Here is an 11,472-nt window from a genome sequence, read left to right on the forward strand (position 1 = left end):
GCCTACCTCCACAGGTGCACGCCTTGCCACCCTGGGTGTCATGGCCCTGCTCACAGGGGCCAGCCAAGGAACACACAGGGGAGAGGAGCATCTCCAGGGTCAGTCATGATGGTGAGGCCCACGGGGCGGGTCTGGTCCAGTCTCCACTCAGCACACACTTGGCGTACAAGGAGGGAAGGCTCAGCCCTCAGATCACAGCCCAACCTGGGACCTCAGCGTCCCTTTCTGCAGAAGAAGGCAGAGACAGCATCTGCCTCCAAGGAGATAATGGTGAAGGACAGCGGGGCACCTGGGATGTGGGCAGCAAGGCACATTGTTTCTGAGGGCTGCTGGTCCCCACAGGGCTGCAGGCACAGGCCGAGCCACCCTGAGCTGGGCTCCACAGCTCCTGTTAGGCTGCATCCGTGGACTCAGTCAGCTTGTGATTGACAGGACTTCCTATCAGGTCCCTTGGGGCCTGGCAGGGCGGCAGCCCGAGCAAGCTGGCATGCAGGACCCTGGGACACTGGAGGACCAGAAGCAGGGCAGGGGGGCTGGCAGAGAGCAGCATGTGTCTGGGGAGAGCTCCGGGGGCTGGAGATGCTTCCCACGGTTGGCACCAGCAGCCCCTGCAGCCCCGAATGATGTCCTCACGGGGAAGGGGGCCTGTCCAGGCTGCAGAGGGTCGAAGGAAGACATCCTCAAAGGCCTTGAGAGTGAAAGGACAGGGCACATGGGAAGGTCTCCTTCTGAGTCCAGGTCTAGAGGTGAGTCCCCAAGGCAGCTGGACCCCAGGGTCAGGAGGGCCTGGCCTGAAAGGGGCAAGCAGCTGGCCAGAGCTGGCATTCTGGCTGTGGTGGGTGAAGGGGTCTTCTTTCCTGCAAGCCTGCGGAGACCACCCCAGACCTCCTCCTGGGCAGGCAGCAGCTGCAGCAGCTGCCAGAGCTATGGGGCCTGCAGCCACCAGCCTCTCCCAGCCTCTCCCCAGCCCAGCACTTATCTTTGAAAATTCTTTGATTTTTCAGGGAAAGAAGACCACTTTGGTTTGGTGACCAGTATGCCTGGCCCCAGCCCAGATATGCACTCATGCTCACCCTCTTGGCCTGGGCCAGGTAGGGGTCTCCTCCTGGGTCACAAGCCCTTCAACGGAGAGCTGTGATGAGTGCCCAGTAGGCAGTGTGTGAGCAGAGGACCCTTACTGAGCTCTCCTCACCAGGTGCAGCAGGAGACCTGACTGTCAAGGCCCTTGTGAGTAAACCGAGGCTCAGAGCAAGGTACCCACCTGGCGGAAGAGCAAGAACTAAGGTGGGGGCCAGGAGGGCGAGGGCCCCCCAGGGCAGCCAGGGAGAAGAAGGAGCTCCTGGGCAAGAGGTGGGAGGGTCCTGGGGGTGCTGAGAGGGCCGGGAAGCAAGCTGAGGGAGATGGAGGAGCTCTGCCCAGCCACAGCTGACCTCTGGAGCCTCCGGCCTGTGCAGGCGCGTCCAGGCAGTTTATGGAAGTCACTACCTCCAGTCTTCAAAAGTAGCACACTGTTCCTCCTCGACAGGTGAGGAAACTGAGGCCTGCCAAGGCCTGCCAAGGCCTGCCAAGGCCCCAGTGCCAATGGCTGGTGGCTTGGCTCAGCCCAGGACTGGGCTCCAAGCCTGTGTCCACTGCTCAGTGAAGTAAGCCAGACACAGGCACAGAAGGACAAACCCTGGTTCCATGTACCTGAGGCCCCAAGAGTGGTCAGAGCCCCAGCCGAAGGCAGCACGGTGGGCGCCAGGCCAGGGCGGCTGGGGAGCTGGTGCTCAGCGGGTGCAGAGAAAGCTCTGGGCGATGGCAGAATGCTCGCAACAGCACAATGTGCTTAGCCTCTCCCAACGGGCCCTCAAGATGGCCACAGTGGTGAATTTACCTTGTGTAGTTTTCGATGTAGCTTAAAGGGAGGCCAGGCTCAGTGGCTCTCGGCTGGCTCAGCCTCTCGTTTGGAGAGGCTAAGCATATGGAGGACACAGCCCTGCAGGAGAGGACAGGAGGAGGGAGCCACGGCGGCTGGGGCCACTGTGGCACCTGGAATGTCACAGGTCATGGGTCTGAGGCAGGAGGCCCCAGCCTGGCTCTGGAGGCAGCTGTTTGAAGCAGGCAAAAGAGAGTCCCCAGGTGTCATGTCCTCCAAAGGCTCACGAAGGAAGTACTACAACCTCGCCTCCATTTCACAGATGGCAAACTGAGGCACAGGTAGGGTCAGGACCGCTCCTGGGGTCACACAGCTACACTCAAGTCACAGCCAGGTGCTCTGATGCCTGTGGCCCCGGGGCCCCTGGTGGTGGGGTGGAGTGGAGAACTCGGAACAGAGGGCATTGGGTTACTGAGGCCTGGCCACTTCCGAGCCAGACTCCCGTCACCCCTGTGTCCCACCCTCCCGTGAGGCCTTTGCTCAGCTGTCACACGTGGGAACTGTGTGCTTGGTTCTCTGATGTGTGAACACACCCCCTGGGAGTTTGCAGCGACAGGCAGGACATTAATTTTGTACAGGTCACAAAACACCTTGGCTAAGTGACGATGATTCACGGTCCTCCTTGGGCCTCGATGACAGGCACGCCACCCACAGAGCCCGGCTCTGTCGACGGGGACCTCCCTGATGCTGTGTCCCTGTGTCACTTCCTTCAGGCTGGAGCCCCGGCAGCCAGTTTCCGGGTCAGAGGACCTGATGAGGGTCACAGGCCCAGAAGAGCTCCTTCTTGAAGGACGCTCTCCTCTGACCCTCCTTTTGGGATTCCGTCCAGCCTGACAGAAGCCGCAGCTCTGCAGTGCGCTGGTGACAGGGAGCGTCCCCCAGAGACGGCCAGCCAGCTGAAGGGAAGCCCCAGACTCAGGGCACCAGGAGTACCTGTTGTCTTCTTAAAGTCCTAGGCACAGTCGCTGGGGGATGCTGGCCACAGGTCAGGTCCATCCTTGTAAGCAAGACAGGTGTGCAAAGGTGGCCCCGCCCCCGGCTCAGGGGGGGGTCCCTGATCAGGTTGGTCAGTCCACACATCATCAAAGTTCCTGGTTCAGGAAAAGCCCATGACCCCACTTGGGCCAATGAGGCTTGGAGAAATGTTCAGGGGGGGCTGATGGAACCTGAGTTTCTTTTCCCCCCCACTCATGTGAACCAGGAAGCTCACGGCCTTAGCTTTGACCAAAGCCAACTCATACCTGCGCAGGCAGAAGCCTTAGGATGAAGGCCAAAGGAAGAGACCCGAGGAAGCCAGCCCCTGGTGACATTGTGCTGCCTTGGTCAAGCCCACCCGCAGCCTGTCTCACTGCTAGACTTCAGGGCTGGTGAGCCCATGGTCATCCCTTGGCTGTCCACGCTGGTCTGTTACTTGTGATGGGGAGTATCTGGCGGATGGGAAGCCGGGCCTACAGGCTGGCCAACGAAGGGCCTCCTATCCAGAGGACAGTGCTCTGGGTCCTTGGCCTTAGAGCTGATTGTTGTCATGCATTTAAATCATCACTTAGCTGGTCACCTCGTGGTCATATTCCTGTTGACAGGTGGTGAAGGACAGCTGCCCATGCTGTGGCCCTCCCAGCCTCAATGATTAGAAGGCCCAGGGTCAACCAGATCCAGAAACACAGAATTTACATATAAGGAAAAAAAGGAAGAACTTATTCCTACTTCTCAGAATTGTTTCCAAACTTGATTTCTCCTCCCCACCCCCAAAGTTGGGGGCCAGAGGCTCAGCCAGGTGAACTAAAGCTTGTGTGTGACCCAGCCCAGCAAGTGAGCCCTGGACCTTCCCAAGACACCGTGCCACTGGAGGTCTGGCCCCTGGGGTCAGTCCTGGGCCCCCGTTCAGTTCCTTCTGCCCTGAAAACAGTGAGACCCCAGCCTTCTAACCTCAGGTACTCTGAGCAGCAGCCCCCTAGTCACCAGAACACTGGTGGGAAAATGAGGAGTGGTCCCCCTTTTGACTACCAAGTGGCTTCATGTCAGACTCTAAGCAATCCGCACTCGGAACCCAGCACCAGCAGAGCCTGGCAAGTGCCCCCAGGGTGAGCTGCTGTGGCCCACAGGGGCCATCCTCCTGCTCCAGGGCTGCTCTGTGGCCTGGTCACGGGGCTGTCTGAAGCTCACCAGCGGGCCCTGCTAGGCTCCTGTGGCTGGGTGTCCTCAGACCTCCCACTCCTGCTAGTCAGTGTGCCACCAGCTCAGAGCCGGCGCACGGAGGACACCCAGTCTGCCGTGGCGCTCACCAGTGACCCCAGTGCTTGGCCTGTGTGTAGCTCCTGGCCGGCAAGTCATGGATGCACAGACAGCAGGTGACGTGCTCTGGTCTTTGTCCTCCCCAGGAAGAGCCTGTGTTTGTGATGGGCTTCAAAGGCTGGGTGTACCAGGAAGGAATTCTGAGGCCCAGTCCCTTGGCCCTCCCTGGAGTTGATTTCCTGTGTCCCGGGAGCGCCTCACTTCCCTTGCTGCTCAGTGCTGGGTGCCCCCTCAGAACTTCCTCAAGAGGGTGAACTCAGGCCGCCTACCTGCCAGGATTCAGTTTATGATAGGAATGACCTTAAAAAGAAACTCGAGGAAAAGTTGCCCTGCATTTTGGGTCTGGGTTTTAAAGAAATGAAGGAAACGCGTGGTACAAAGTCCTCTTCTGTCTGGGTCCACCTCTGTGTGACGCTGAGCCACCCTCCCTGGCACCTCATGGGACGCCAGCTCCACACACCTGAAGCCTCCTGACCCCTCAGCCTGCCTCCGTGCTGAGGCTTGAGTCTGGCACCGGCTGTCCCCATAGCCAAGGCCTGTGGCCAAGTGGACATGTCCATCTGCCAGGAAGTTCTCGCAGCCACCTTAGAACCACAGTCTCCGAGTGGTGTCCATGGCTCTCAGGCTCTCTCCTGAAGACGCCAGGGTTTTCTCTGGGGTAATTTTCATTTTTGTGGGAAGCAGCGTTCTTGCACTGGAGAGAGGCTGGAATGAAGACTCACACCCCCAGCTGCCTCCAAGGCCACCACGGCAGGGCTCTCAAGAGCAGAGCTGGGTGAGTCCTGGCCCCCACGGTCACCCTGATGCAAACTGGTGCCATAGCTGCAGCCTGCCAGGCATGTGGAGCAGACAGGCAGGTCCTCTAAGGAAAACGGCTTGGCCTTGTCCCAGGACGTCAGCAAACTTACCACAGGGTTTGGGACAGATGAGGGGTCAAAACAGGTCATCATCCCCCCAAATAAAAGAACCAGGTAGAGGGAAATCCCCAGAGGGCTGCTCTGGGTGCACTAGGCTCATGCTCTGCTGAGCTCCTTTCCCTCCTGGAGGAGGCTCCGAGAGACGGCCGGCCTTTACCCGGTGGAGGGGAACTAGGGAAACATGCAGTGGGTTCTGCTGTGCAAAGTGGAACTGTGGAGATTGACAGGTGACCCCAAATGGGCACCAGGCAAACACCACTGAGCCGACAGTTTGAGGAAAAGTCAGAAAACTTGACATGTCAAGCAGATGCCTCACTTGAAAGTTAAAATGAAAGCCAGGGCAGGGCTTTCTGAAAATCAGCCCCCAGGTCCCAGACATGGCAAGAGACGACCCTGGAAGAGGCCTCCGTCTGTCGAAGTCCTTCCTGCCCGGAGCTGGAGGAGCTCAGCGCCAGCTCCCTGGCATGCGGTAGGGCGGGGTGTGCACCTGGGGGCTCACCCTGGCTCCCAGGCCTCCCACACACCCTCTTCTCACGGTCGGTCATCAGAGTGCAGAAGTGAACCATCTGTGGGGCTGGCCAGGGCCAAGTCAAAGGGCTGGGGTCAGCTTCCTCCCAAGGAGGGTGGGCAGATGGGCGAGCGGGTGGAGGTGGTGAGAATTTGTTGGAAAACATCCACCCCAGAGCTGGAGGGTAGCTCCAGGGTGGAGCACGTACTTAGCACATGAGCAGCTCTGGGTGCACTCACATAAAGAAAGAAAAAAAATCCATACACGCCCCAACACACATGCTTACACACCCTCCCTGTAAAAGGAGACGTTCAAACCAGGCACAGACCTGTAATTCCAGCAGCTGGGGAGACCGAGGCAGGAGGATCACAAGTTCAGCGTCAGCCTCAGCAATTTAGGGAGTTCCTGTGTCAAAATAAATAATAAAAACGGCTCAGGATGTAGCTCAGTGCTCAAATCCCTGGGTTCAATCCCGGTACAAAGAAAGGAAGAGAAAAACCTGTCAAGAGAAGATGTTTGTGGTTGTGGCTTTTGCTTCTGTTTTGAGCTGGTTTTGTTCTGAATAAAGCCAAGGTGATGGCCCTGCTGTCCTGGCAGTGCAGGGGCTGGCCTTTTCCTGCCCCCTGCTCGGCACTGCCCTGGCTCTTCACCAGGACTGCTACTGGTGTCTTGGAGCAAAATAGAGGAGGCCCCCCTTGGGGCACTCAGATTCATGGGTACCAACCTCAGTGAGTGGGGGGTTCCTTAGTGCAACTTCGAGTACCCACTCCTTCCTTGAGGTGCTGGCGGCCCTAGGCCAGGACACAGAGCTTGGCAAACAGGCTGGGTTTTAACTCAGCGCCTGGGCGATGGCTCCACCACATACGGCAGACGGGGCCTCTGCCACCTCCTGTCTCTGTCCTATAGGATAACATGCAACTCCAAATGCTAGTCAACAGGTGCTCTCTGAAAAACAAGAAAACGCAACCCAGAAAGCAAAGTCGGGCTGAGCTTCTGGTCTAGTGGTGTGGAACACTGGTATTTTGGGGGCGGAAGGGTCAGGCAAGTCCACCCAAACACCAAGTCAGTGAAAACAAAACTGCCAACTTATTCGATCTGGGCAGATGTCACCCAGAAAGAGGAGTCTCTACTGGTAAAGGGCAGTGGGTGTAAGGACGACACTGACTGTCAACCTTGAGTTGTCACTGTTCTGTGGTGTTGCAGGAAGGTGCCGGGGACAAGCTTGCCTCAGAGCCCCGATGATGGAGCGTGGATGGTGTTACCCAATTGGCTTTGAAGGGAGCAGAACTCACAGATACACCCGGAAGACATTACCTAGTCCTTAACTTCTCCTCGGCTTTACGTTCTCTGCCCGAAGTGAAATCCTCAGATGGCCCTGTGGTCCTTTCATCTGGGCAGTGTCTGGGTCTGGCGGCCAGAGAGAGCTGGGAAAGACCAGGAGGAAGAACACAGACACCCAGAGGCAGAGGCAGGGACCTGTCCTCGCTCAGGATGGGTGGGCCCATCACTGAGGATGACATGCTGGGCTCCAGGTGGGTCACGCATGGCCAGGGTGAGCGGCCAGTGCTGCGTGGAGTCAGCTGCACCATCTTGCTGGCCTGCCTATGTGTCCAAAGAGTCTTGAAGGCACTCTGCACCACCAGATCACACAGGGATCCAGCCATGTGGACCTCACGGTCCTACACCCACCGTGTCCAGAGCTGTGGAGGAAGAATTTACAGCACACACACTGCTCTTTGGCCAGAGGGATCACCAAACCCCCCAGACTGTTGGTCAGTGGTAACTCAGAATCTTCTAATGGCAGGGGAGGCAGAGGAGTGTGCAGGTGTCCACAGGTGCCCCTGCTGGGTGCTGGGCCTGTTGCTGATGCCTGACCTCCGTGGGCTAGTCGCTCAGGGTTAGCACTGTACCTGCTTCCCCAGGGTCTCTCTGTAAAAAACCATGGTCAATGGGGCTGGGGATCTGGCTCAAGCGGTAGTGCGTTCGCCCGGGGTTCAATCCTTAGCACCACATACAAACAAAGATGTTGTGTCCGCTGAAAACTAAAAAATAAATAAATATTTAAAAATTCTCTCTCTCTCTCTCTCTCTCTCTCTCTCTCAAAAAAAAAACAAAAACAAAAACAAAAACAAAAAAACATGGTCAATTATCTCTGGGGGACAAACGACAGGTCTATCATTTACTACTCTGTGGCTTGGGGAAGCTGGTTTGCCCTCTGTGCCTCCCTAGTATTGTGCCAGTCACTGGACTCACCTCCCTTGACTGTGTGGAGGAAGTGACATGATCCCTGGAAAGTGCTTTGACAAATGCTCACACATATGGCTCCTAGTGGTCATGTCGGGGCCCCTCGCACTTGGTGGGGTGAGTGCATCCATTCCTGGTCACTCAGCACCAGAGGCCACTGCTTGGCAGAGCCCTAAAGAAGCTGAAGAGACATGCATGAGGCCCTAGGTTCAATCCCCAGCACCACACACACATACACAAAAAAGATGAAGAGAACAGACAAGGGATGTCCTTCAACTGTCTCCATTAGATGTGCACCGGTCCCAGAAGAGCCCAGAGGGGGCCTCCACCTTGAGCCTTCCTGGATGGTTCAGCCAAGCATCTGCCTCTGTCCTCCGCCTGGACCGCCTGCTGGATTTGGTGCACAGCTCCGTGGTCAGCTGTTCCAGGACCCACATCTCGCAGTCCCACACAAAGCCAGGAGCCTTGGCTTTGACGGTCTGCTCCTGGGGAAGGTGGTCAAGCAGGATTAGGGATAGTAACATATTGATGATGTGCTGAGTGCCTACTATGTGCTCCTTACTTGGTGCACTCAACCGGAGCTCCAGCAGGACCCTGAATCTGCAGGGCCTGCTGCAAGGGAGGGTAAGGATCAGACCTGCTTCAGGACGTCCTCTCTGTGTGACCTGAGCACATATTCTGTGCCAGGCCTGTTCCGAGCATCATCACTTTGTAAACCTCTCCCCTTTCTGCACTGGGGAAAGAGCACATGGAGGACCTGCCCCAGAGTGGGTCAGACCTCAGACAGTCGGCCTGGTTCTGCAGCCCATGCCCCAGTCCACTGCCACTTGAAGCGTCCTGCCTTCTCAGGAGGCAGGACGAGGAAGCTGTGTGCATCACAGCCTGGAAGGCTGAGGACAACCGGAGGCTTTATCGTTTGGTTTTTTTACAAGTAGAACATAATAGCTAAGGATGACTAAGGGAACGGGAGCCTCCATGGATCCTCCATAATGTGTCCAGTGTGCTGGTGGACCAGGGCGCTCGAGCAAGCGCATCCCTGGGGTCCTTGCAACACGCCCGCCGCTGGCCAGGATCTGCTGTTATCTTCAGGCTCCAGAGGAGACTGAGACACAGAGAGGAGGAGCTCCTGCTCCGCAGGGCACCCTGTCTTGAAGAGCCTCACTATGCAGTCCAGCTGCCCACAGACCCGGTCAGGGTTAGGCCCTGGATGACAGAGCCTCAGAGGACACTGAGAGCCCACGTGGCCGGCTGCTTGCTGGGTGCCTGCACAGCTTTACTTCTCTGAGCCTCAGTCCCCCGACCTCTGGCCGCTGGTGATATGGAGAGGGCTGGGGTGTGCTATGAGAGCACTTTGGGACAGTCCACATTACATGCTCAGTGCTGACCGTCCTGGATTAAATGGCAACCCCTCAAATCCATGTCCCTTGGAACCTGTGAATATGACTTTATTTGAAAATAGGGCCCTGAAAATGTGAATGAATTAAGAAGAGGTCATCCTGAGCTGGGCAGACACTAAGTCCAATATGACTGGGAACTGTGCACCCAGACTCCCAGGTGACAAGGCCCTGTGGCCCCAGAGCCTGGAATGGTAGTCTGCAAGCCGAGGAACTCCCAGCAACACCTGAAGTCAAGGTGAGGCAGAGAGACCCGTGGGCAGCCTCTGAAGGCCCAGAGTGAACATCTGTTTCTTAAGCTCCCTGTCTTCTGTGCCTTAGCTTGGCAGCTCTAGCAGACCAAGACTCTAGCACATAGTAGGGCTCAATAAATGTTCCTATTACTGCTGTTTATGACAGAAAGGTATAACAACCAACGTCTGGGGACCCAGATTGGGGCGAGAGAATCACAGAAGAGTGTCTTGAAGGCGACTGAGCCCTAACAGGATTAAGGGGGAGGGCCAGTGGAAGGGAGTCCAGACACCCCCTTCCCTTCCGGGGTCCCTGGCTGCTGGCCACCGTGCTTCATTTGGTTGACTTCCCAGGGATTTTGAAGACTGCCAGTCTCCAACTGTGTGTTTACAGTATTGTCGCGCGCATGTGTGCTTCTCACAGAGAATCCAGGCAGGAATGGACTTTCCTGAGTCTGGGAAACCAGGGACAGTGGCGGGGACACTGCCGCCCCTCTGCTGTGTCCTGACAGCGCCTCAGCCTGGTGCACCCACCCCTGCTGGGGCCGGGCGCCTGGAATGCGGGACTGCAGCACTCCTTAGAGGAAGTCGGGCTTCCAGCCTCAGGCTGTAATCCTGGAGCAGAGACAGGGATTGCCTTTAGCCGGCTGCCATGGGCAATATCAGCCACAGGTTCCGCAGCAGTTTGACCTTCTGCGACCTCGCGGCCCAGCGCCCCCTCGCTCACCGCCTGCCTGCTCAGCTGTTCCAGCAGCTCCGTGGCCCCCCACAATTTGACCCCATGGCTTTGTTGGGGAGCCACAGACGGTTGTTTTTCCTTCTTCATGCGTCTACTATTTTCCCCTTACCCCCGCACTCACACACTGGCATGTCGACCAGGAACGGAAACTCACAGAGGGAGGACGTGAGTGTGCGCGCGTTGCTGAGCAGGGCAAGGCCGAACATACAGTTGGAGCTCAGCAAATGCTTAATAGTAATGAAAATTGACATTGTAAAAATTAAAGTGAGAGGGCTGATAGAAAGGAATTGGTCTGCTTGTCAAAACTCAGGCCTACAGGGAAACAGATTGCTTTGGAGAATCTTTTAATTAATTTCAGAGACTCCCGTTTCTCCTCTGCCAAATGAGCTGAGCTCTTCCTCGGCCATCAGGACCCTCTGCATAAAGACAGGGGAGGAATGAATGGTGTGGGGACAGTCCCATCGAGGCTCCAGAATCCCCGCCCCCAAGCCAGGAAAGCTCAAGGTGGGGGTGACACAGCCCAAAGAGGGGTTCGTTTTGTAAATTTACTTTTATTACTGATGAATAAACCAAGAGGTCTATCTCATTCATAGCTAAAATAAAAATGGGTCTCTACCGTCTGACCAAGTTCAGCCACTGCGCTGCAGCATTAACTTGTATTCTAACAAGATTAAAATATATTTGTCCTGGGGATTAGCATACTTAAGTCTCCTTTTGCCTTTTTAGCAGTGGCAGGGCACTTTGATCTGCCTTGCGTGGCCAGAACGCGGCTTGGGCCCAGCTATCCGACTGCCAAGTGTGAAATCAGCCTGATGTCATCCCCATTCTTCATCTTTTACATCTTTCACCAGTTTAATTATATTTCCGCCACAAAGCTCTAGCGCCTCATTGCATATTCAAGTTTGACTAGGAAGCATTTTTTTATAAAAAAAAAAAAAAAGTGCGGATGAAATACCCCTGTGGGGGGAGGGATGGGGTGGGCAGGGGGCTGCAAATCTTCATGGAACAAAACGAGGAGCCCAGCACTGGTTTGCCCCACGGAGGTTCTCACCTGGGTGAAAATGTGCTTGCAGCTTCTGCAGGCCCCGCCAGCCACTGAGCTTCTTCATTTGGCTCCAGGCAGAGGCCAAGGTCCCGCCCTCCTCCAGCGGTCAGGTGGGGGCTGTGTGGCTGTGACTCCAGTGGTCTGCCCTGCCTCCATCCTCCAAAGGGCCTTTGCTTCTCTGAGGC

The sequence above is a fragment of the Marmota marmota genome, unplaced genomic scaffold (assembly GCF_001458135.2).
Source record: "Marmota marmota marmota unplaced genomic scaffold, marMar, whole genome shotgun sequence".
NCBI classification, from domain to species: Eukaryota; Metazoa; Chordata; class Mammalia; order Rodentia; family Sciuridae; genus Marmota; species Marmota marmota.